This window comes from Somniosus microcephalus, chromosome 33, assembly GCF_052327205.1.
Source record: "Somniosus microcephalus isolate GS21.2 chromosome 33, FLI_Smic_1.0, whole genome shotgun sequence".
In the NCBI taxonomy this organism is placed as follows: Eukaryota; Metazoa; Chordata; class Chondrichthyes; order Squaliformes; family Somniosidae; genus Somniosus; species Somniosus microcephalus.
This window is the reverse complement of record NC_141019.1, coordinates 13,887,698-13,912,340: the sequence shown is the minus strand read 5'-3', so window position 1 is coordinate 13,912,340 and position 24,643 is coordinate 13,887,698. Positions and strand designations below refer to the sequence as shown.

At 45.8% G+C, this 24,643-nt stretch overlaps 2 protein-coding genes across 5 annotated transcripts in view; both read right to left on the bottom strand.

The window, feature by feature from the left end:
• Window positions 1–24,643, bottom strand: part of LOC147096970 (uncharacterized) — a 1,290,222-nt gene that overhangs the window by 939,110 nt on the left and 326,469 nt on the right. The window lies entirely within an intron of this gene.
• Window positions 1–24,643, bottom strand: part of LOC147096972 (uncharacterized) — an 81,654-nt gene that overhangs the window by 49,869 nt on the left and 7,142 nt on the right. The window lies entirely within an intron of this gene.

Genomic DNA, 24,643 nt, shown 5'->3' with positions numbered 1-24,643 from the left:
TTTTGAAAAAAAATCATCTGCCATTTTTGCTAAGTAACTGAAATTTCTGATGTCCAAAAATTTTTTTAAACAAAATTTAAAAAGTGCATGTTTCAAAATAACAATTAAATAAACCCACTAAAAATCACCTTTTGTGTCTTTTAATATCTTCATTCAAAAAACTTATTTCAAGACATCAGCCTGGCTCAAAAGCTGGGGCTTCAACTGAATATTTTTTATCTTAACTATTGGACAGAGCTTTCACCACAGCTATGCATTCCAAATATGCGCAGTTTGCAGAATTTCCGCGCATGCAATTCGTGCATCAGCAGGAATTAAAGAAGGGTCTATCCCCTCATCTGTGAAGAGCTGAGTTTCTTTACTTCTTCCAAAAGATTATGAAAAAATACAGATTGAATTTTCAAAGCTTGTATCAGGAAGGTGGTGACATTTATTAAATGTTGTGTTCTATTATGAACTACTCCAACAACACTTGTAATCAGCACCACTTGTGATTCTGATTTCTTTGCTGATGGTTATACAAGAGACTTTATCGAGCATGTTTTTTTGCTTTAGTCAGTCACTTCTTTATTTTGGTTAGACATTTAGTTACACAATCTTGCTCTTCTGAACTATTTTTGAGGTTTAAGTTTTTTATTACATTAAAAACTTGGAAACAGCAAACTCTGAGCTTTTGTGCATTTTATCAGGTCATTTTTGTTTCTGTTGCCATCACAACAACAACTTTCATTTATATAGCACCTTTAATATAGTAAAAGGTCCCAAGGCGCTTCACAGGAGCGTGATCAAACAAAATTTGACACCGAGCTACATAGGAGATATCAGGACAGGTAACTAAAAGCTTGGTCAAAGAGGTAGGTTTTAAGGAGCGTCTTAAAGGAGAGAGAGGTAGAGAGGCGGAGAGGTTTAGGGAGGGAATTGCAAAGCTTAGGGCCCAGACAGCTGAAGGCCCGGGCGCCAATGGTGGAGTGATTAAAATCGGGGATGCGCAAGAGGCCAGAATTTGAAGAGCGCAGAGATCTCAGAGGGCTGTAGGGGGTTACAGAGATAGGGAGGGGCGAGGCCATAGAGGGATTTGAATACAAGGATGAGAATTTTAAAATTGAGGTGTTGCCAAACCAGAAGCCAATGTAGGTCAGTGAGCACAAGCTTGCATCCTCCTTGAATAAGCCTATAACCTCTGTGCATTTTTTAAAAATTCGTTCCTGGGATGTGGGCGACGCTGGCAAAGCCAGCATTTATTGCCCATCCCTAGTGGCCCTTGAGAAGGTGGTGGTGAGCCGCCTTCTTGAACCGCTGCAGTCTGTGAGGTGAAGGCACTTCCATAGATATATTTCCAAGTCAGGATGGTGTGTAACATGGGAGGGGAACTTGCAGGTGACGGTGTTCCCATGTGCCTGCTGCCCTTTTCTTTCTAGGTGGTAGAGGTCGGGGGTTTGGGAGGTGCTGTCGAAGAAGCCTTGGCGAGTTGCTGCAGTGCATCTTCTGGTACACACTGCAGCCACGGTGCACCGGTGGTGGAGGGAGTGAATATCTAAGGTGGTGGATGGGGTGCCAATCAAGCTGGCTGCTTTGTCCTGGATGGTGTCGAGCTTCTTGAGTGTTGTTGCAGCTGCACTCATCCAGGCAAGTGGAGAGTATTCCATCACACTCCTGACTTGTGCCTTGTAGATGGTAGAAAGGCTTTGGGGAGTCAGGAGGTGAGACACTCGCTGCAGAATACCCAGCTTCGGACCTGCTGTTGTTGCCACAGTATGTGGCTGGTCCAGTTAAGTTTCTGGTCAATGTGACCCCCAGGATGTTGATGGTGAGGGATTCGGCGATGGTAATGCCGTTGAATGTCAGGGTGCGATGGTTAGACTCTCGCTTGTTGGAGATAGTCATTGCCTGGCACTTGTGTGGCGCGAATGTTACCTGCCACTTATCAGCCCAAGCCTGAATGTCATTCAGGTCTTGCTGCATGCATGGACTACTTCATTATCTGAGGAGTTGTGAATGGCGCTGAACACTGCAATCATCAGTGAACATCCCCACTTCTGACCTTATGACGGAGGGAAGGTCATTGATGAAGCAGCTGAAGATGGTTGGGCCTAGGACACTGCCCTGAGGAACACCTGTAGCGATGTCCTGGGGCTGAGATGATTGACCTCCAACAACCACAACCATCTTCCTTTGTGCTAGGTATGACTTCAGCCAGTAGAGGGTTTTCCCCCCCGATTCCCATTGACTTCAGTTTCACTAGGGCTCCTTGATGCCACACTCAGTCAAATGCTGCCTTGACGTCAAGGACAGTCACTCTCACCTCACCTCTGGAATTCAGCTCCTTTGTCCATGTTTGGACCAAGGCTGTAAATGAGGTCGGGGGCCAAGTAGTCCTGGCAGAACCCCAACTGGGCGTCGGTGAGCAGGTTATTGGTGTAAGTGCCGCTTGATAGCACTGTCGACGACACCTTACATCACTCTGTTGATGATTGAGAGTAGACTGATTAGGCGATAATTGGCCAGATTTCTGTGGACAGGACATAGCTGGGCAGTTTTCCACATTGTCGGGTAGATGCCAGTGTAGCTGTATTGGAACAGCTTGGCTAGAGGCGCGGCTAGTTCTGGACCACAAGTCTTCAGCATGACAGCCAGGATGTTGTCGGAGCCTTGAGTGAATCGAATTGGCTGAAGACTGGCTTCTGTGATGGTGGGGACCTCAGTAGGAGGCCGATATGGATCATCCACTTGGCACTTCTGGCTGAAGATGGTTGCAAACGCTTCAGCCTTGTCTTTTGCCCCACCATCATTGAGGATGGGGATATCCATGGAGCCTCCTCCTCCCATTAGTTGTTTAATAGTCCACCACCATTCACGATTGGATGTGGCAGGACTGCACAACTTTGATCTGATCCGTTGATTGTGGGATTGCTTAGCTCTATCTATAGCATGCTGCTTCCGCTGTTTCGCATGCATGTAGACCTGTGTTGCAACTTCCCCAGGTTGGCACCTCATTTTTAGGTATGCCTGGTGCTGCTCCTGGCATGCTCTTCTGCACTCCTTATTGAACCAAGGTTGGTCCCCTGGCTTGATGGTAATGGTAGACTGAGGGATATACCGGGCCATGAGATTACAGATTGTGGTGGAATACAATTCTGCTGCTGCTGATGGCCCACAGTGCCTCATGGATGCCCAGTTTTGAGCTGCTAGATCTGTTCTGAATCTATCCCATTTCACATGATGGAGGGTGTCCTCAGTGTGAAGACGGGACTTCGGCTCCACAATGACTGTGCGGTGGTCACTCCTACCAATACTGTCATGGACAGATGCATCTGCGACTGGTAGACTGGTGAGGACAAGGTCAAGTAGGTTTTTCCCCTCGTGTTGGTTCTCTCACCACCTGCCGCAGGCCCAGACTGGCAGCTATGTCCTTCAGGACTCAGCCAGCTCAGTTAATAGTGGTGCTACTGAGCCAATCTTGGTGATGGACATTGAAGTCCCCCACCCAGAGTACATTCTGTGCCCTTGCTACCCCTCAGTGCTTCTTCCAAGCGGTGTTCAACATGGAGGAGTACTGATTCATCAGCTGAGTGAGGGCGGTAGGTGGTAATCAGCAGGTTTCCTTGCCCATGCTTGACCTGAAGTCATGAGACTTTGTGTGGTCCGGAGTCAATGTTGAGGACTGCCAGGGCCACTCCCTCCCTATTGTATACCACTGTGCCGCTACCTCTGGTGGGTCTGTCCTGCAGGCGGGACAGGACATACCCAGGGATGGTGATGGAGGAGTCCGGGACATTGACTGAAAGGCATGATTCTGTGAGTGTGACTATGTCAGGCCGTTGCTTGATTAGTCTGTGGGACAGTTCACCCAATTTTGGCACAAGTCCCCAGTTGTTAGTGAGGAGGGCGTTGCAGGGTCGACTGGGCAATCTCTTGGCATTCTCTGAACGGCCCATTGAGGTACCTGTTACTACCTACTTACAAGCAACAACCGCAACTGTCCCATCCTCCTATCGAGCTGACCTTAAAGCTTAGCTTGCCCGCTGGGGAATAACCTCACAAACCACGTTCCTGTCTTGTTCATGCCGCCCACCACAGTCCACTTGGACTCTGCCAGCAGAACAATCAATGGCCCTCTCCGCATTTCCCACCAGAATGTCGTTCACTTGTGAACAAGGCCCTTGCCATCCCTGATCTTATTGTGGATGATTGCATTGACATCATGGCTTCGATGGGATCTTGGCTCACTAGTGGTGACACAATGCCCCTTACTGAGACCTAGCTACACTTTACACCTCCTGCCCTGTCCAAACCACTGTGGTGGTAGTGGGGCCCTTATCATGAAGTTACACCATGGTCCTCCCCCTACTCCTCTAGCACCTTCTCCTCCTTAAAGCACCTCACCCCTCACCTTTACTTGAAAATCCTTGTCGTCTATCGAGCCCCCCTCTCCAAACCTAACCCCAACTATTTCACTGAGAGACATAATAGTTTACAACACAGAAAAAGTTTATTAGGCTCAACCAGTCCATGTCAACGTTTACTCTCCCTGCAAGCAAATAGTGCTAATCACATTTACTCACCCTGTTCCCATATCCCTGCACCCACCTGTCCAATCTAATCTTGAATGTTGACATTGTTTCTGCCTTAACCACAAACCTTGGAAGTGAATTCCACTTCCGACGCCTCTCCTCTGTTGTCTAGCTCAGTGGGAATTGCCCTCACCTGGTTCCACTCTTACCGATCCGATCATAGCCAGAGAATCTCAAGCAAAAGCTTCTCTCTTCCCACCTCTGCACTGGTACTCCCAGAGTCACCCAAGGATCTATCCTTGGCCCACTCCTCTTCCTCATCTCCATGCTGCCCCTCGGTGACATCATCTGCAGACATGGGGTCAGCTTCCAAATGTACGCCAACGGCAACCAGTTCTAAATTCCCACCACCTTTCCCAACCCCTCCACTGCCTCTATGTTGTCAGATTACCTGTTCAACACCCAGTCTTGAAGGAGTCGCAATTTTCTCCAGCTAAACATTAAGAAGACCTAAACCATCATCTTCGGCACCCGCCACAAACTCTGTTTTCCTTTCCACCAATTTCATCCCTCTCCCCGTCCACTCTCAGGCTGAACCAGACTGTTGGCAACCTCGGTGTCCTATTTGACCCCGAGCAGAGAGTCCATATTCTCTCAATAAGTGTCAAATGACAAGTGTCAGCTGTGGCTCAGTGGGTAGCACCCTTGCCTCGAAGTCAGAAGATTGTGGGTTCAGAGTCCCGCTCCAGAGATGGAAGCACAAAAATCTAGGCTGATGCTGATGAGCAGGAACGCAGTGTAGGATTGGGCCTAACTGTGTGAAAAGGGCCAAGGGAAGTTTAGGTTCTATTCTCCTGGTTCCCCTTCCCCCTAAGGCTGCTAGATCACGCTCCTCCCAATACTGCCAACCTTTGCACCCAAACATATTCCAAACCGCCTCCTCAGTCACTTTAGATTCAAGAAACCGCCTTTCCCTGACTTTCTCACCCTCCCCCACTCCCAGATCCTGAACCCTGTCTCACTGCTCACAAATCCGCAAACCACATTGCTAGTCCTTCCTGATCCCAGAACTTCCTTCAAAGTTCACAGACCCTGAACCCATCTTACCCAATGCTCCCAGATCCAAGGACCCTTCTCCCAATGAGCTTAGATCTCAGGAACTGCTCCAGTGTGCGCAGAACCTCCTCTACGATGTTCGTGGTACTCACCCCTCAAAATACTACAAGATCCTGAGGCCACATACCAGTATTACAAGACCTTGGACCCCCTTTCCAATGCTCCCAGATCCAAAGGTCGCTCCGAATGCTGATAAGTTTGTGTCCTTGGTAATATGACTTGGCATAACAACCAGTGTTCCCTGTAAGCTGCGTTTTGTTCTGCGCGGCCTGCTTCTTTTAGTGCGCGGTCCCTTTAAATTTCCGTGCATGCACGGTATTTACAATGGAGAAGCCGGTGAGCGGCCTGCGCGGGACCTTTCTCATTGCTGCACAGCCGCGCAACTTAGAGGGAACATTGGTAACAACCCTGTTTTTAATAAATGCGTTGACTCAGCACGAACAATGTCATGGGAGATCTGCTGGAGGCCGATTTTACGCCTTAAGAGCTCAGGAGTGCGTACGTTCCCAGTACTATTCTATCAATTAAAATTAATGGATAAAAAAACCATGGGGACCATGCACCTGAATTCCTGTGGTGGGCGAAGCTCCCCGCCAGGAGCACACGTTTGTAAAACCAGCCCTAATATCCATCTAGAATATTATAAAGATAGTGGGCTCGATTTTCACTGGGCCGTTGAGGCGTGTGGGGGGTTAAAATCGCGCAATCGGGGGGCAGGTCGGGTATCCGCCTCCATGCCAGTTTCAAAGGAGGCAGATACCCGACCTGTGCTGGGACCCGCCTCCCCGAGGCGGGAAGGGGATTAGTGCCAATTAACTGCCTGTTAACAGGTAGTTAACAGGCAGTTTTTAGCCTAATCCCTATTTTTATCCCTGAAGCGTGGGATTCCCGACGGCTCCAAACCACGCCAAGTTAGCAAGGCGGATCGGCGGGCTGAAGGGCTTGGCGGGTTGAAGATGTCCAGTGTTCAGGTGAGTGATGTGTGCATGAGTGCAGCGGTAAGTGTGTTTGGTGTGTGTAAAGTGTTTAAATAAGTTTTACTTACCTTTACAGCCTTCCTTCCTTCAGGTCTCGGGAGTCCCTCATCTCACCGGCACAGAAAGCAGAATGGCCGCGAGCTATCAAAACTTGCAGCATTCAGCTTTCTGTTCTGGAGAGATCGCTAAATCAGCCTGAGAGGAAGGAATTCACTTAGTGTACAGATTGTCAGTGTTTGACAGCTTCAAAGAGCTGTCAAACGCTGATATTTCATCTGTCAAAAGCTCTTGACAGATGAAATGTCAATCTGTGACGTCACCTGTTGCTGGGTGGCCCTTAATTGGCCTGCTGAGCCCGCTGGGCGGCTCAACAAGGTCAATCAAGTGAAAATCGCGTGGGTTGGCCACAACTCGATGGAGGCGGGACTACAACCCCAAAAGTTGTAGTCCCGCCTCCTACACGCCTCCAGTATCAAAATCCAGCCCAGTGTGTGCAGTATGCACTACCTGTCCATCACACTGCAAACATCACACACTATATATGTGTGCCACACTTTTAAAAAAATGAATAAATAAAGGCAGTCATTGTACAGAAAAACTACAGGATCACAAATTACCAGAGCCACAGCGTCTGCAGGCTCTTAACTGAACTCCCCACAAAGCAAGTTAGAGTTCTGATCTCCAGCGTTAATACCAATTAACCTGCGAACAAACTCACTCAAAGTTTACTTAGCATCTACTAAATTTTGTGTCTTAAGGAGACACAGTTTAAACTTTGCATTACATGGTATAATGCTCCTTTCATAAAACAGTGCATCATCCAAGTTACAGGAGATCCACTAGTTATTATATACAACAATTTTGTATTTAGCACACATTCTATCCATTACACATTTTTATATTAAAAAATTCTCACACTTGTACCTGATGGGCTGAAATTCCATAAAAATCACAAATAAACAGGTATAGGAACTACCAATCAGAATCAGGGAAAGCAAGTATGTGAACTTCCAATGAAAAACTATTGCGGAAGTATGAAAACAACAATGAGCAGTCAGCAAAAGCTAACAATAAAAAAGGAGAACCAATGAGACTGCTGTACATCGTTTTTGAAAATTCTTTGTTACCATGTTGAACTCTCGCTGAAATAAGGTTTGTAACATAAGACAGAATCTTTTTAATAAAATTTATTTACAAGAAAACAATTAAACTTACCTATACAAAATGTCTTTAACATTGTGCCTGAGGACTGGGGAAAGGCAGATGTTATTCCTATCTTAAAAAATGGTAGCAAAAGTGCCCCAGGAAACTACAGACCAGTGAGTTCGACGTCCATTGTGGATAAAGTTATGGAAACTCTTATTAAAGATAAAATCATGGAGAATATAGAAAGTACAGAGGAGATCTAAAAAAGGGAATAAGAAGGGCAAAGAGAGAGTATGAGAATAGATTAGCGGCGAACATAAAAGGGAATCCAAAAGTCTTTTACAAACACACAAATTGTAAAAGGGTAGTCAAAGGGTGGGGTGAATAGGGACCAAAAATGAGATGTTCTTGTGGAGACAGAGGGCATGGCTGAGGTACTAAATGAGTACGTTGCATCTGCCTTCACTGGAGAAGAGGATGCTGCCAATGTAGCAGTAATGGAGGAGGCAGGAGCGATATTGGACAGGATAAAAATAGATAAAGAGGAGGCACTTAAAAGGTTAGCAGTGCTCAAAGTAGGAAAGTCACCCGGTCCGGATGGGATGCAGCCTCGGTTACTGAGGGAAGTAAGGGTGGAAATTGCGGAGGCTCTGGCCACAATCTTCCAATTGTCCTTAGATATGGGGGTGGTGCCAGATGACTGGAGGACTGCAAATGTTACACGCCTATTTAAAAAAGGGGAGAGAGATAAACCCAGCAATACAGGCCAGTCAGCCTAATGTCATTGGTGGGGAGATTTTTCAGAGACAATAGTCCAGGACAAAATTAATTGGCACTTGGAAAAGTATGGGCTAATAAATGAAAGTCAGCACGGATTTGTTAAAGGAAAATTGTATTTGACTAACTTGATCAAGTTCTTTGATGAAGTATCGGAGAGGGTTGATGAGGGTAGTGCGGTTGATGTTGTGTATACGGACTTTCAAAAGGCAATTGACAAAGTGCCACATAAAAGACTTGTTAGCAAAATTAAAGCCCATGGGATTAAAGGCACTAGTAGCATGGATACAAAATTGGCCAAGGGACAGAAAGCAGAGAGTAGTGGTGAATGGTTGTTTTTCAGACTGGAGGGAAGTATACAGAGGTGTTCCCCAGGGTCAGTATTAGGACCACTGCTATTTTTGATATATATTAATGACCTGGACTTGGGTATACAGGGCATAATTTCAAAGTTTGCAGATGATACGAAACTCGGAAATGTAGTAAACAATGAGGAGGATAGTAACAGACTTCAGGAGGACATAGACAGACTGGTGAAATGGACAGACACTTGGCAGATGAAATTTAACGCAGAGAAGTGTGAAGTGATTTGTTCTGGTAGGCAGAATGAGGAAAGACAATATGAACTACAATTTTAAAGTAGGTACAGGAACAGAGAGACCTGTAGCGGGGGGGGGGGGGTGTATGTACATAAATCTTTGATGGTGGCAGGACAAGTTGAGAAGGCTGTTAAAAAAGATGAGATCCTGGGCTTTATTAACAGAGGAGTAGAGTACAAAAGCCAGGAAGTTATACTAAACCTTTATAAATCACTGGATAAGCCTCAGCTGGAGTGTTGTGTTCAATTCTGGGCACCACACCTTGGGAAGGATATCAAGGCCTTAGTGAGGGTGCAGAAGAGATTTACTAGAATGGTAGCAGGGATGAGGGTCTTCAGTGGGCTATTTCTCCTTAGAGCAGAGAAGGTTAAGGGGAGATTTGATAGAGGTGTTCAATATCATGAATGGTTTTGATAATAAGAGTAAATAAGGAGAAACTGTTTCCAGTGACAGAAGGGTCGGTAACCAGAGGACACAGATTTAAGATGATTAGCAAAAGAACCAGAGGTGACATGAGGAAAATTGTTTTTTTTTTACAAAGTGAGTTGTTGTGATCTGACATGCGCTGCGTGAAAGGGCAGTGGAAGCAGATTCAATAGTAACATTCAAAAGGGAATTGGATAAATACTTGAAGGGAAATAATTACAGGGCTATGGGGAACGAGCAGAGAGTGGGATTAATTGGATAGCTCTACCCACGATGGGCCGAATGGCCTCCTTTTGTGCTGTATCATTCTATGATTCTATGATCTTCATGGGAGTAAAATCATAAAAGATAGCCAATCTAGGTTCATGAAGGGAAGGTCTTGTCAATCTAAGTTACTGGTTTTCTTTGAAGGTGTGGCACATGCCCTTGATAGGGGTAAGGCAGTGGATGTGGTGCACTTGGATTGTGGTACGGCCTTTGATACAATTTCTCTGAAAAAGCTGGTACTGAAAGTACAGAAATATTTTCAGTGGAAATATCTTACAATATGTAATTGATTGAGCGATGGAAGCCAGAGGGTGGTGGTACAGGGATTGTCATCGGCCTGGGAGAATGTTACCAGTGGGGTCCCACAGGCAGCTGTTTTAGGACCTCTTGTTTAATATCTTCATTAATGATCTGGAGCTAGGAATCACTAGTGGCTAAATTTGCAGATGATACAAAGCTAATTATGATACAAAGCTGAACAGGAGGATTTGGGCAGACAGGTGGCAGATGAAATTCACTGTAGAGAAATGCAAAGTGCTTCATATGGGGACAAAAAATCCAGGAAGGGATCATTACTTATTCAGAAAGAAAATGATATGCATGGAAAATGAGATCGATCGGTGGGGGGGGGGTCCTGATTGACAATAAATTGAAGCTATCGCAACAATGTTCGGTGGCAGTGAGCAAAGCAAATCAGATGTTGGGATGAATTAAAAGATCAATATTGAGCTGAAATAACGAGGTAACCCGGTCACTTCATAAATCATTGGTGCGACCACACTCCGAATAATGTGCACAGTCTGGTCACCACAGTACAGAAAGGATATGGCAGCTATTGAGAGGATACAGAAGAGAGCAACCAGAATGATTGAGGGGATGGAGGGATTGGATTAGGAGGAGTGATTACGAAAATTGGGCATGTTCTCACTGGAAAAGAGATGACTGAGAGGTGATATATGTAACAAACCTCATTGAATTTTTTGAGGAAGTAACTAAAGTAGTAGACTGGGGAATGTTCAGAATGATACCTGGACTTCAAGGGTTAAATTACGAGATTTTACACAAACTAGGGTTGTATTCCCTAGGATTTAGAAGGTTACAGGGTGATCTGATCAAAGTTTTCAAGATATTCGCCCAGAAATTCGGGTCGGGGGCTTCCCGCGGGTGCAAGCCTCCGGCCTGCACTTACCTAGCGCGCCGGCCGTTGAGCTGTGGGCCCCCGTGGAATTCCGATCCAGGGCCTGGTCCAACTGCCGGCGCGCAGTGCTTGCGTATCCCAGGGGCGCAGTTAGTTCGATGCGTCCCCTGGGATCACGTGGGCCATAGAGAGCCAATCGGAGCAGGGAATGCTCCATTCATAAGATTGACAGGAAGAGCTGTCAAAACTTAGAAATACTACGGCCCCAAAACAGCACTAAATCTTCAAATAATTTTTTTTAAAACATCACATTTTTTAAATAAACTATAAATTACATGAAATAACTATTTTAAACAATAACTTACATTTTTGAAAAAAAAAAATATTTTCTAACGGGGCTAAAAATAAACTTACCTTGCTTTAAAGTATTTAAAAATAATAAACCTGTGGAAAAAATGTTTTAATTTTAATTAATTCACCACTTACCTTGTAAAAAGCAGGCCTTACGCCTGCTTTTTACATGTCTAACTCCTGGAGACTTACCCTCCCGGGAAAACCTGCAAAGAAAACCGAAGTTCGATGCGCACGCGCAGCCTCTCCCGCGCACGCGTTCAACCTCTGAACCCCATTCTTTCAGGGCAACGGAAGTGCCGGTTTCCCGCGCACGCGCAGTGCATGCAGGAAACCGGCACTTCCATTGGGCTTACGGGTGAGTACCCCGTGCGTACTCACCCGTGGAGACCCGAATTTCTGGGCCATTAAGGGGAACAGATAAGGTAGATAGAGAGAAACTATTTACGCTGGTTGGTGAGTCTAGGACTAGGGGGCATAGTCTAAAAATTAGAGTCAGACCTTGCAGGAGTGAAATTAGGAAACACTGCTACACACAAAGGGTGGTAGAAGTTTGGAACTCTCTTCCACAAACAGCAATTGATGCTAAATCAATTTTAATTTTAAATCGGCGATTGATAGCTTTTTGTTGACCAAAGGTATTAAGGAATATGGGCCAAAGGCGGGTACATGGAGTTAAGTTGCAGATCAGCCATGATCTCTTTGAATGGTGGAATAGGCTCAAGGGGCTAAATGACCTACTCCTGTTCCTATGTTCCTAGACAGGGGAATGTCTATGGATGTAGTTTATATGAACTTCCAGAAGGCATTTGATAAGGTTCCACATAAGAGACTGTTAGCCAAAATTGAAGCTCATGGAATTGAAGGCAAATTATTGACCTGGTTAGGAGATTGGTTAGGCGGTAGAAGACAGAGAGTAGGGACAATGGGTATGTACTCGAATTAGAAGGAAGTGACTAGTGGTGTCCCACAAGGGTCTGTGCTGAGGCCTCAACTATTCACTATATTTATTAATGACTTAGATAACACAACAGAGAGCCATATATCCAAGTTTGCCGCTGATACAAAGATTGGTGGCATAGTAAGTAGTGTAAACAGGAGCATAAAATTACATTGATAAATTAAGTGAGTGGGAAAAACTGTGGCATATGGATTTCAACATATTTTTGAATGGTGAAAAGCTAGGAACAGTGGAGGCCCAAAGAGATTTAGGGGTCCACGTACACAGATCACTAAAATGTTGTAGTCAGGTACAAAAAAGAATCAAAAAGTCTAATGGAATGTTAGCCATTCTATCTAGAGGGCTAGAATATAAAGGGGAAGAACGTTTTGCTACAGCTATACAAAGCACTGGAGTGCACCTGGAGTACTGTGCACAGTTCTGGACACTGCACGTTAGAAAGGATATATTGGCCTTGGATGGAGTGCAGCACAGATTCGCCAGAATGTTACCAGGGCTGAATACATAAAACTAAGCTTGTATTCCCTGGAATATAGAAGATTAAGGGGTGATTTGATTGAGATTTTTAGGATTTTGAAAGGAATCAATAGGGTAGAGAAACTTTTTCTGCTGGTGGGGGGGGGTCTAGGGCAAGGGGACATAACCTTAAAATCAGAGCCAGGCCATTCAGGAGAGAAGATAGGAAACACTTCTTCACACAAAGGGAGTAAAAGTAAGGACCTCACCCCCACAAAAAGCAGTAGATGCTAACTCAATTAATCATTTTAAATCGGAGATCGGCAGATTTTTTGCTAGCCAAGGGTATTAATTCAGCCCCTCGAGCCAGTTTTGTCATTCAATAAGATAATGGTTGATCTGTACCCTAGCCAAGGCAGGTGGATGGAGTTCGGATACGGGTCAGCTATGGTCTCATTGAATGGCAAAACCGGCTCGAGGGTCTGAAAGGGCTACTCCTGTTCCTATTATGTTCCTATAATTGCTGTTTTTAGGATTTTGAAGAGACGAGATAGTGTAGACCATGACAAGATGTTTCATCAGAGGACATGACCTGTGTTTGAAGGGGGTAAATTCAGAATGAATCTGCGGAAACATTATTTCAGTGAGCGAGTGGTCAATCTACAGAACAGGCTCCCGAGGGAGACGGTGGGAGCAGTGAGTATTGATTCATTCAAATACAAATCAGACAGATTTCTTTCAGAAAATATTTTGGGACCCAGTATGAGTAATTCGAGACATTTGAGATGGAATTTAATACAGAGAAGTGTGAGGTGATGCATTTTGGCAGAAGGAACAGGGAGGGGCAATATACACTTAATAGCATAGTTTTAAAGAGTGCGCAGGGACAGAGGGACCTGGGAGTTAATGTGTACAGGTCCCTGAAGGTGGCTGGACATATTGAGAGAGTGGTTAGCAAAGCATATGGAATCTTGGGCTTCATAAATAGAGGTATTGAGTACAAAAGTAGAGGTTATTATTCTGAACCTTTATAAAGCGCTGGTTAGGCCACAACTGGAGTATTGCGTCCAGTTCTGGTCATCACACTTTAGGAAGGACGTGAAGGCCCTTGAGAGGGTGCAGAGATTTACCAGAATGGTTCCGGGGATGGGGGATCTTAGCTACAAGGACAGGTTGGAGAAGCTGGATTTGTTTTCATTAGAGCAAAGGAGGTTGAGGGGTGATTTGATAGAGGTGTACAAGATTATGACGGGTTTGGATAGGCTAGACGGGGAAAGGCTGTTCCCACTAGTTGATTGTACAAGGACTAGGGGACACAGATTTAAGGTTTTGGGCAAGAGATACAGGGGGGATGTGAGGAAAAACTTTCTTACGTAGTGAGCGGTGAGGACCTGGAACTCACTGCTGATGGAAGTGGTGGAAGCGGAGACACTCAATGTTTTCAAGGGGAGACTGGATAGGCACTTGAGGGAAATAAACTTGCAGGGATAGAGCGGGGGAATGGGACTGACTGGATTGCTCTACAGAGAGCCGGCACGGACTCAATGGGCCGAATGGCCTCCTTCTGTGCCATTATGACTATGACATGATGTGTGGTGCGTGTAACATGCTTGGGAGGAACAGGAGACTTTGGACCTATGGTTCCCAAAGCTCTCCCCCACTGGGCTTTTCCTCGACTAGAGATTGATTGCTGTGATTAGTCAACAATTCTGTTATCATTATATCATGTGACTACCAGGATGGTAGAAGGTGAACTAGATGGACCTTGATCTTTTGTCATCTAGCAATTCCTATGTTCCTAACAAACTTTTCCTGTGCCTTTCTAAGAATCCTAAGGCTTGAGTTCAGTTTTGCCCAGAACAATCACTCTTAACAGGCTATGTCCCAGCATGTAGTTGTGCTTACAACTCCCAATACTTTTCTCATCGAGTGCAAGGCGGGACATTCAAAGAGTGTTTTGGGACGAGCTGTTTGTGAGCCCACTGCCCCTTCCTGCTCACTGCAAAGTGGTGGAAAATAACAGGAGTGGGCCATTAAGCCCCTTGAGCCTGTTCCGCCATTCAATTAGGTCATGATCTGTATCTTAACTCCATTTACCAGCCTTGGTTCCGTAACCCTTAATGCCTACTCAACAAACATCTATCAATCCCAGTTTTGAAATTTTCAATTGACCCCCAGCCTTAACAGCTTTTTGGGGGAGCGAGTTCCAGATTTCCACTACCCTCTGTGTGAAGAAGTACTTCCTGACATCACCCCTGAAAAGCCTGGCTCTAATTTTAAGGTTCTGCCCCCTTGTTCTGGTCTCCCTCGCCAGAGGAAATAGTTTCTCTCTCTCTACCTTGTCGAATCCTTTAATCATCTTAAACACCTCAATTAGATCACCCCTTAAACTTCTATACTCAGGAATACAAGCCTAGTCTATGCAAAAAAGCCTCATTATTTAACCCTTTTAGCCTCAGTTTTGGAGCCTTGAAATAAAGCATTTACATATTTTTTTTGGATTAAAACATCAAAGTATGAACTCTTGTACTCTCTGAAATAATTTTTGATAGGAAAAATAATGTAAGCACAAGGCTTGTTTCTATAAGCAGCCATGTGTTCATTTACTGTTCATGATCATGTTTCCTCCAACTAGTTACTCTGCTCAACCCTCTCTCAGAAAAAATCAACTAGCATTTATATAGCGCCTTTAACGTAGTAAAACATCCCAAGGCACTTCACAGGAGCGTTATCAGACAAAATTTGACACCATAATTTGACATAGAGATATTAGGGCAGGTGACCAAAAGCTTGGTCACAGAGGTAGGTTTTAAGGAGCGTCTTAAAGGAGGAGAGGTAGAGAGGCAGAGAGGTTTAGGGAGGGAATTCCAGAGCTTAGGGCCCAGGCAGCTGAAGGCACGGCCACCAACGGTGGAGCGATGAAAATCAGGGATGCACAAGAGGCCAGAATTGGAGGAGCGCAGAGCTCTCGGATGGTTGTAGGGCTGGAGGAGGTTACAGAGATAGGGAGGGGCGAGGCCATGGAGGGAGTTGAACACAAGGATGAGAATTTTTAACTCACGGTTACTCCTGTTTTGGCTTTTACTCCCAATGTGAAGGTCCAGGTTCAAGTGTCTGTGGCTACTGGGACCACTGCATCCTCTCTAAACCGAACCACAATGCCACTTTTCCCCCATCCCCTACGCCATGGTGTCTAAGACGTAGCGCATGGACTGGATTCAGCCCATGAGCTCCTTCAGCTTGCTCCTCAATTCTTTTATCTTTTTGTGGTTGAGTGGTTCAATCTTCCAGGCAGTGCAGTCCAGATCATATCTTGTTATGGAAAGTAAAAAACTCATCTCACCTCTGGTTCTTTTGCCAATTATCTTAAATCTGTGTCCTCTGGTTAACAACCCTCATGCCAATGTAAACAGTTTCTTTTTATTTACTCTATCAAAACCTCTCAATTTTCAACACCTATATAAAATGATCCCCTTAAATATTTTGTGCTCTAAGGAGAACAATCCCAGTGTCTCTAGTCTCGCCACATAACTGAATTCTCTGTGCCAGGTCTATCACCTCCAAGTCACACACTGCAGGACATTGCTGCAGGAGTTCCTCAGAGCAGTGTCCGAGGCTCAACCATCTTCAGCTGCTTCATCAAAGACCTTCCCTCCACCTTAGGGTCAGACGTAGGGATGTTTGCTGCTGATTGCAGTGTTCAGTTCCAATCGCAACTCCTCGGATAATGAAGCAGTCCATGCCCACATGCAGCAAGACCTGGACGACATTCAGGTGTGGGCTGATTAGTGGCAAGTAACATTCGCGCCACAGAAGTGCCAGGCAATGACTATCTCCAACAAGAGAGAGTCTCGCCACCTCCCCTTGACATTCAATGGCATTACCATCATCAAATCCCCCACCATCAACATCCTGGGGGTCACCATTGACCAAAAACTTAACTAGACCAGCCACATAAATATAAATACAAGAGCAAGTCAGGGGCTGGGTATTCTGCGGTGAGTGACTCACCTCCTGACTCCCCAAAGCCTTTCCACCATCTACTAGGCACAAGTAAGCAGTGTGATGGAATACTCTCCACTTGCCTGGATGAGTGCAACTCCAACAACACTCAAGAAGCTCGACACCATCCAGGACAAAGCAGTTTGCTTGATTGGCACCCCATCCACCACTTTAAACATTCACTCCCTCCACCACCGGCGTGCCGTGGCTGCAGTGTGTACCATCGGCAAGATGCACTGCAGCAACTCACCAAGGCTTCTTCGACAGCACCTCCCAAACCCGCAACCTCTACATCTAGAAGGACAAGGGCAGCAGGCGCATGGGAACACCACCAGCTGCAAGTTCCCCTCCCAAGTCACACACCATCCTGACTTGCAAATATCGCCATTCCTTCACCGTCGCTGGGTCATAATCCTGGAACTCCCTCCCTTACAGCACTGTGGGAGTACCTTCACCACGTGGACTGCAGCGGTTCAAGAAGGGGGCTCACCACCACCTTCTCAAGGGTAATTAGGGATGGGCAATAAATGCTGGCCTTGCCAGCGACGCCCACATCCCAAGAACTAATTTTTTTAAATACCCTGACTGGGGCATACATTGCCGTTCCGTCGCCTAGGTCAATATCCTGGAATTCCCTACCGAACAACACTGTGCAAGCACCATCACAAGGACTGCAATGATTCAAGCAGAAGTACACCAGCACCTTAAATCAACTAGGGATGGATAATAAATGAGGCCTTGTCACCATTGCCCAAGAACAAATACCTTTCTAAAAACAAGGGTGACTACTGCCTACAAACCGGAAGCTGCACAGAAGCATTCTTCGTTGCATCGTCACGCGTGCAACTGATGGAAAATATTTAAATCGCCAAAATGTTCGCGCATGCGCTATTACCAAAAATTGTCACGCATGCACATTTTCCAAAATTTCCGCGCATGTGCAAATCGTAGAATCACGCAAAGACGGTAAAAAAAAATTGCTCACCACCAGCTCCCCTCCTATAGGCGAGTTTGAAAAATAACCTGCCAGCTCATTGGTTCACATCCCTGCCCATCATCCTGGTCCGGTCATGACCAATAAAATCAAGCAAAACGGTAAGAATGAATGATGCTCGGCCTGGGTTTGTGATTGGACGTGTCTGCGATTGGACATGTCTGCTGCGTTTTTAGAAAAATAACATACACAGATGGAAGGTTTTTTCTGTTAAGTCGAACTTGAAGCAGGGATGACGTCACCGCCTCCCGTGATTGGCTGCTCGGGACACGTCAGTTGGATTGGGGTCCACAAGTTGGTTTGTCTCGTAGTCCTCGTCAGTAGTCTTCCCCCCCCTGCTCCCCTGTGTGATTGGAATCGTCTCAGGTACTTATTGTGCATGCGCACATTGATCACCATTGCCATGTGGCGGGCAGAATGATTGAACGTCATGTCCTACTGCTGCAGTGCATCAGTCAGTGGCTTCTGCGGCATTTATCGAGGTAAAGTTTTCTTTTGATTCAGGCTTCTGCGGACGGATGAGAAACAACTGCGCGCGCGCAACTACTTCATTCAGTTGGCAGCAGTCACGCCCTTCTAAAAAATATATATTACTGAAATGCACTACTTACAATGGTTTGGCTGAATGATTCAATTATATATTTCACTACCAAGAGCAGAAATGAAGTGTAGAATGCAGTTGAAAAGGTCAAAGTTAGGAACAATTCAAAGTGAGGTGCAATATATCCAAGTTGCTGGAGCTGGGATCTGCAAGGTTGATGGGCTATTTATGTCCAACAGCCTTGGAAAATTAATTATTTACTTTATGATCAAAAGCAGAACTAAAATGTACACCGCCCTCATTTTTTCCCCAGCAACAGGAGAACTGCAAAATAACCCCATTTTTTTATATATATATTCAATTCATGGGATGTGGGCCTCACTGGCAAAGCCAGCATGTACAGCCCATTCTTAATTGCCCTTGAGAAGGTGATGATGACCCTTCTTCTTGAACTGCTGCAGCCCATGTGGTAATGGTACAGTACTCCTAGTGCTGTTAGTTTGGGAGTTCCAGGATTTTGACCTGGCAATGATAAAGGAACAGCACTACATTTCCAAGTCAGGATAGTGTGCAACTTGGAGCGGAACTTGGGAGGTTATGCTGTTCCCTTGCACTGGCTTCTTTTGTCCTTCTAGGTGATGGAGGTTACGGGTTTCGGAGGTGCGGTCGAAGAAGCCTTGCAGAGTTGTTGCTGTGCATCCAATTGATAGTACATACTGGAGCCACAGTATGCCGATGATGGAGGGTGTCCATGTTTAAGGTGATGGATGGGCTACCGATCAAGCGGGCTGCAGTGTCCTGGGTAGTGTTCAGCTTCTTGAATGTTGTTGCAGCTGCACCCATTCAAACATGTGGAGAGTATTCCAACACATTTCTGACTTGTGATTTGTAGGTGGTAGGGAGGCTTTGGGGAGTCAGGAACAATGCTCCCCCTAAGGTGCGCGGCCGCTCACCAGCTGCTGCCGCTGGATAAAACGCTGCGCAGCAAATTTAAAAGGACTGCGCACCAAAAAAAAATTGCCAACATTGGTCAGGTGAGTCACTCACCGCAGAATACCCAACCTCTGACCTGCTCTAGTAGCCACTGTATTTATGTGGCTGGTCCAGTTAAATTTCTGGTCAATTGTGACCCCCCAGGACGTTGATGGTGGGGGATTCGGCGATGGTAATGCCGTTGAATGTCAAGGGGAGGTGGTTAGACTCTCGCTTGTTGAAGATGGTCATTACCTGGTACTTGTGCAGGATGAATGTTACTTGCCACTTATCAGCCCAAGCCTGAATGTCATCCAGGTCTTGCTGCATGCGGGTTTGGACTGCTTCATTATCTGAGGAATTACAAATGGAACGGAACACTGTAATCATCAGCAAACATCCCCACTTCTAACCTTATGATGGAGGGAAGGTTATTGATGAAGCAGTTGAAGATGGTTGGGCCTCAGACACTGCCCTGAGGAACTCCTGCAGCAACGTGCTGGGGCTGAGATGATTGCCCTCCAACAACCACAACCATCTTCCGTTGTGTTAGGTATGACTTCAGCCAGTGGAGAGTTTTCCTCCGAACTCCATTGACTTCAGTTTCACTAGGGCTCCTTGATGCCACACTCTGTCAAATGCTGCCTTGATGTCAAGGGCAGTCACTCTCACCTCTGGAATTCAGCTCCTTTGTCCATGTTTGGACCAAGGCTGTAATGAGGTCTCGAGTCGAGTGGTCCTGCCAGAACCCAAACTGAGCAGGTTATTAAGGAGTAAGTGCCGCTTGATAGCACTGTCAACGACACCTTCCATCACTTTGCTGAAGATTGAGAGTAGGCTGGTAATTGGCCAGGTTGGATTTGTCCTGCTTTTCGCAGACAGGACATACCTGGGCAATTTTCCACATCGTCAGGTAGATGCCATTGTTGTAGCTGTACTGGAACAGCTTGGCTAGAGGCGCTGCTAGTTCTGGAGCATAGGCCTTCACCACTACAGCCGGGATGTTGTTGGGACCCGTAATCCTAGCTGTATCCAGTGCGCTCAGCCATTTCTCTATCACGTGGTGAATCAAATTGGCTGACAACTGGCATCTGTGATGGTGGTGACCTCAAATGGAGGCACTACTGGCTGAAGATGGTTGCAAACACTTCAGCCTTGCCGTTCGCACTCGCGTGCTGAGCTGTGCCATCATTAAGGATGGGGATGCTCATGGAGCCACCTCCTCCTGTTATTTGTTTTATTGTCCACCACCTCCTATTACTTGTTTTATTGTCCACCACCGTTCACGGCTGGATGTAGCTGAACTTTGATCTGATCCGTCAGTTTGCTTGGCTACAGCAAGGAAGTTGGAATATAACCATTACTTCTTTTCAAATCCACTGAAGACAGCAAACACAACAGCCTCGCCAATAGAGGAAGGGGTATCAGCAGCGTGACTACATGACCATACCATACTGAAAATATTATGAGGTGTGATACAGCAGTGACTGAACTGTGGCCAAGTGCCACAAAAACTGAAGGATTTTAATATATTCCTACAAAATCTTCTATGATGTTGCTCACGTGGTTAGAGGTTTTTTTTTTTTTAGAGCAGGGAATGTTATGCCAAGTAGTATTATCAGCATTGAAGCAGCTCAATATCTATCAGCAATGGAATGGGGTCTCAAGGGCTAGGAGTATTGAGAGGTCCCAGGGTCTATAAACAGTGGAATGGGGTCCAATGGTCCTGAAAACACTAGGACAGGTTCCTGGGATGCGAGATCACAGGGAGAAGGGTACTGGAAACATTAAGGAAGAATATCCCAGGGTCTGGGGATATTGCTGAATGGCCTGGGATCAAGGAGCACCAGGACTACATCCTAGGATCTTGTGAGCATAAGGGGGGGGGCCACATCTGAATTTGAGGGGTAGGGGCGAGGAAGTCGTCCAGAGAAGGGGATGTTGGAGTGCAGCTGGACTGTAAAGTGAGTGTGGGAGCTTTTTTTTAGGGGGGGGAAACGAGGCAGTGTCTGGCAGAACTTGGGGTTGCTGGCATTTAGCAGTATTTAAGGGGAGCAGGATTTAGCAGACTCGGAGAGGGAGAGGGGGGGCAAGAATTTGGGATCCAACTATGTATCAGAGTCCTTCCTCAAACCTTTTAGTCCCTTTTGCGCCAACAGGCATCCCTATCCAGTCACCTATTTTCCGGTTGTCAGCTAGTTCCTGTCTTAACGTTCTGCCTTACAGCAATCAGTACATTATTAGTGAGTCTGTTGACTTCTACACCCTTTATAAGCATAAATTTCCATCAACAAACTAAAATACTCAAAACTTTATGCAGTTCCCCAGTTTTTAAATATAAGAAATCCCTTCACCCTCAAAAATGGTTCAATAGAAGAGTTTATAACTGAAATTCTAACCTTTCTATGGAGAAAAACAAAATCCATTCTCAATAGGCAAAGAAACGACAGCTGCTGCTAATCACAGGCGTGTTAATCAGAAGTCTTGTTCAACTGAGCACTTTTTTTTTTTTTTTAATTGTATATATTTTAAATGAGACCTACCTGAAATGAGTCATTTTAATAATTCAATCTCCTGTTTTGTAAAGTCTTTGGGGAAGAAGCAAAGAAACGGACAAACCTTTGCTGGATGAGGGGAATCTCCCCTCTGCCCTTCAACTCCCGTTGGTGCAGATTGTAGACGGAGAAATTCTGCAAACGGCACAGGCTCAGTACGCACAGATGTGGTTCGAAACTTTTCAGAAGTCAAAAGTTCCAGTCGCAGCCCATGCTTTTCAGACAGGCTGAGGCCTTGAAGTAAAAGCTTTAAAGGAAGGCATTAAAAGACACAAGACAATTTGGTGGATCAATTTAATCAGTTTTAGGATTTCCAACCACTTCAGAGTCTTTGGTTTTCAGACTTGCCCAGCGCTCACCAGTAGGTTTCGGAGTTGAAGAAAAGGATGCGTTCCCTTATCCTGCGAGAATCCTGGGAGTTTCTTTGCTTTTTCCAAAAGATTTTGAAACAAAATCACAGGACTATTTCCGGCAAGTCTCAAATTTAAAATATTAATTACTCCTATTCTATTCTAGACTGCTCACTTAAACTCATGATTAACAGAAGCTAAGATTTCTCTGTTGACAGAAAGCAAAACAAAGATTGTTTATTAAAAATGTATTCTTTTCCTCAACAAAAAGGGTTGAAGGGGATTACAGGTTCTTTTCCAAATGATTTAAACCTAAATGGAAGATGAAGTAGAATTTATTGCATTCCTCCTTATTGACATGTTCCCATGTTCGAACCACAACAAGCCTCTCCCCTCTTCATTTTAGTTGAAAAGTCGGTTAAAAACTTCCTCTTTTGAACTATTTTTGGGGCTTACGGATATTTTTAATGCAATAAATACCAGGAAACTACATTTTTAGAGTTTGAGCCTTTTATACAACACATTGTTTTTACATTTTTTATTAAAGACTGTATAAGTTGGCAAACTCACTAATCGCGTGTTAAGTACTTTAAGGCAAAGACGAAAGCTGCAGGGTGGGGCTGCCTGACCATGGATGGGTCGGAGAAAGAGACCGACAGGCAAGACGTGGAAGGGTGGCACCTGAGCAGTTCAGGTCCCATTCTACCATGTCACCGTCACCAAGGCTTCTCACCCGCCGTTGCTGAGATTCACCAGCTGCCGCGGTCAGGTTTTGCTCTTACTGCTGCCCTGCCCCGCCGCCCCCCCCCCCCCCAGACCCACAAAAGTTTTTTATTTCCAGATTTCAGGCTTCTCCCCGAACTCACTACTGGCTCCTGGTAATATAGCCGAGCTCATACCTGGCCCCTTGGCTGACCACCTCACAGCCTACTGCTGTGTCATGTTCCCCTCTTCCCACTGCATTGATGATATTCGCCCACTTTAAGACTCATGGAGTGTTGCCACCACCTGCTTCATTCACTGTCTTGGCAGCCCAACTCTGCTCCCTGACTTCAGTGCTCCCCACCCCATCTGTTGGCCTTAGCCCTGCTCTTTCTCTACTTCCCTGGTCTGCTGACTTCGGCTCCAGTTTCTTTGTGGCCATCTACCTCTACGCCCTTCCTCCTTCACCCCACTCCATGGCTCCTTCTGTCCGGCCCACTCTCGCCATTCCTGACTATGCCCGAGTCCACACTCTCTCCGCAGCTCCCTCTGTGCATTTCAGCCCCTTCTCTCCACTCCTCTGTGGCTACCTCTTTCTCCTGCTGCATGGCTCCTTCTCATCACTTCAACCCTACTATCTCGCCAATGCTTAATATCCATTATTCATCTAAGTCTGCTGCTCTCCCTTTATATTTATTTCAAACTGCAACTCTTAACTCTATCCCATTCTCATGTGTTATTTTATTGTAAACATCTTAGTTTGATTGAGCCATTTGTATTAGTGGTGCCCTCCCACTTGTAGTTGGATTTTGTCCTAGTGGCACTGGGCAAATCCCAGTACCACCCTATTGGCCCAACTCAAAATAGTCCTCTATCCCATTCTACAGTCTCCCACCATCATCGTCCCTCCTTCCCAATACCCAGTGATGTCCAAACTATTCACTTCCGCTAAAAACCCATCCTTCCAAATGCCTATTGCCCCAACTTTTCACTCCTCCCTCAACTTCTCATTACCCCCATACCCACTACCCTGCCCCCAAATATCATTCACACCCGCCCTGATTACTCACTACCCACAGTACTCCATAGCCTCTCACTACTCATTACCCCCACCCGCTCATTACTCTACCTCACCGACTTTTACTCCTACCAAATATGTTCCACCCCAAACTACCTTCACACCACATTGCACATAACCAATAGCCTCTCCCACACACCACATCCTATTACTTATCGCCACCAACACCACACCACGTCCTTTTAAAGCACAATATCCCCTGACTTCCTGTCAGCCATCCACTAGCAATGTATTAAACGTCTTACATCGAGAAGGACAGCAAACACTTCCTGTTTGTCACACTTATTTCCTGTGCACAATTTTGCGATGTCTGGATTGGGTGCTTACCATTATACTTACCTTTCAATCATCCCAACACAGAGTGGTACTGCGACTTTGCTTTATTGCTCCAGGTGTAGCTACATGCAAGTTTTTTGTTAACCCTGGTTCCCTTCAGGTAAGTTCCAATATAAGTTTTTTAATTTAGGTTACTTTTATTTCCCACTGCCACCAGAAAGTTTCATTTCAATTTAATTTAATTTCGTTTTAAATTTACTCGACTTCCTTCTTCTACCTGCCCATCTTTGCAGCTGCCCGCCCCCCCCCCCCCCCCCGCCCCCGCCACTCCAGCTTCTACCTGTTGCTCATCTGGGCCTATCGCCAGCCATACACCTTCCGTTCACACCTCTGGCCACTCCCCGCTGGGGCCCACTGCTGCCCACGTGCCCTCACTCTATTACCCGCC